Here is a 2305-nt window from a genome sequence, read left to right on the forward strand (position 1 = left end):
GCTAATATTGTCTCAAAGAAATGTGAGCAGACTAACATGTTACATTGTAATATTCTTCCATCCATTTTCTTGCACAATGTCATTCACCGGTGAATTTTAACCTGTGGAATGACCAAAAGTATTTTTATACAAATGTTTAAAAATGCCTTATCTTAAAACTATTTATACATTGTTGTGTGAATCATTCATATTTTGTATAATTTTGAATATAATCTCTCTGTATTTAACTTATGGAGTTATCACTGAAAATTAGTTGTCATGTCTTCAAAATTCCTGCTATTGATATATGCTCTTCTGGTGCATTGTAAAATCTACAAAGCTTTAAAAGAACATTTTGTTATCATTAATAGCATTATCATTTATGTGTTATAGAACACTAAAACTGGTGATGGAACTCAGTATACTAAGCTTTAAATGTTATGAACATGTTCACAAACTCATAAGATAATTTGTGCAGGATTTTATCTATAATCCTGACAGATTGCTGGGGGCACAGTAAGTGTCCAATACATTCCAAATTTATTCATCACTTCAAGAATGTCATAGATTGGTGTCTTACTAATGATATTTTGTTAAGTAATGAAAGAAGCAGTCGTATGTTCACCTAAAAACCACAAATGGTGTGTATTTATCACAGTGAGTGCATAACTAATTGGTTAGAATCAGAACCCTTATCATATGATAAGGGTATTAAGTCTTATGCTTTTTATTAAACTGGAAATCTTTCAGCTTATCAAATAGTATAATGTATTTTCAAATCCACATTTACTTACACATGCTGAATGGAAGAGAAAAAGGTCATTGTTGGTTGTGTGTGTGTGTGTGTGTGTGTGTGTGTGTGTGTGTGTGTGTGTGAAGCAACATATTAAATGACAAATAAATTATTTGCCAGCTTTTTGATGATTTAAGATTTATACTTGCTGAATAAAACTCTGCAGCATGTACAGAAGTAATAAAGGTTGTAATTTTTTTCAGTTGTGTGCATGTGAATGTGCAATTAAGTATTCACTATAGGCTGCAGACTTCCTTTTACTTGACAGTACATATAATGAACACTGTATTGATATAGTAACATTGTTATTCTTAATTTTATCCTTCTAGAGAGGTTAATGTACTGTAACCAGCAGAAAAAAATGTAAATATGCAGAAAAAGCAGACTGGTGCCAAGTAGTGTGTCAGTGAACTTCATAAAATGAAAGCAGAAATGTATAAGTTGAACTTTTGTTTTGTAAATTTTCTGCATTTGTCAGTTTAATCTGTACTGTTAACAGAGTATAATATAAGCTGTTGATTTTCTATGGTTAATGTTCAAGGCATCATGAATAAGTTTTATGCTCCATATGAAAAATTGATTTTTATATTTTGACATGTATCAGGTTTAACAGGGGCAAATCTGCTCCCGACAGTTTACTATGTACACACACCTTTATTGCTTGCTGACACCATTCTCTTTCTTGTTTACCCTACAGTATTTTGCTGTGAGTTGTATACCTTTGATTCATCGAGCAGTTCACTTGATGGAAATGCCGTAAAGTTTTTCAATTGCTTGTCAGTAATACGTTATAGATTTTTTATTTTTTTGACTTACAAAATAAATATTTCCATGTTTAATACAGGAAGAGCTGTTAGTTGGTTACAGTTTTCAAACAGTGATACAACTTACACTGATCGAAATTAATTTGTATAAAATCAGCTGTATGCACAATGTGCACAACCTGATAAAATATTTATCAGTGGGAAAGAAGTGTCTTTCTTTCTTTGACATTGAACATATTGAAATATGTAACATTCTGATAATTATCATAACATGAAGAGTAGTGAGAACTGGACGTGTATTACCAAGAATATTTTGATAAAATGACATTGTATCAATATATGCTTAAAATACATGAGTTGTGACCTGTATGTTTACTAATAATTACAACATACCAATTTTTATTGTTTTTTTTTTAATTTTTTTGACCCATGAATGCCAGTTATCCCTTATCCTCCTGTCGATGAGGCAGAGAGAGCACAGTTTGAATACTGGCCTCAGTCATCTCATAACATCTTCTAGTGGAGGGCAGTGAGTGATGAAATTACTCGCAGAAGTGCAGAAGTTATTTTGGTTACACACAGTAGATAGAGAAAGTGCTTACTCAGTAGAACAGGCCTGTATATGAATGAGACAGTGACTGCTAGGGGCTAGGTATCAATTTGGCACAGTATGCGGAGGAGTCCACAACAAACTCTGCTGAAAAACTTTATAATGTCCTTTTTACAACCTTTGTGCAACAGTTAATTAAATGGATTTTAGAAATATGAG

General features: G+C 32.1%; 1 protein-coding gene across 1 annotated transcript in view; it reads left to right on the forward strand.

Annotated features, from left to right (window-relative positions):
• Nucleotides 1-1938, forward strand: part of LOC124621803 (bumetanide-sensitive sodium-(potassium)-chloride cotransporter) — a 597202-nt gene extending 595264 nt beyond the window's left edge. Inside the window, exon 19 of the mRNA XM_047147239.1 lies at nucleotides 1-1938. This exon is cut by the window's left edge and continues 1038 nt beyond it. The gene's annotated coding sequence lies outside the window, so the exon portion shown is untranslated.
• Nucleotides 1939-2305: the final 367 nt, after the last annotated feature.

The sequence above is a fragment of the Schistocerca americana genome, chromosome 7, assembly GCF_021461395.2.
Source record: "Schistocerca americana isolate TAMUIC-IGC-003095 chromosome 7, iqSchAmer2.1, whole genome shotgun sequence".
NCBI lineage: Eukaryota > Metazoa > Arthropoda > Insecta > Orthoptera > Acrididae > Schistocerca > Schistocerca americana.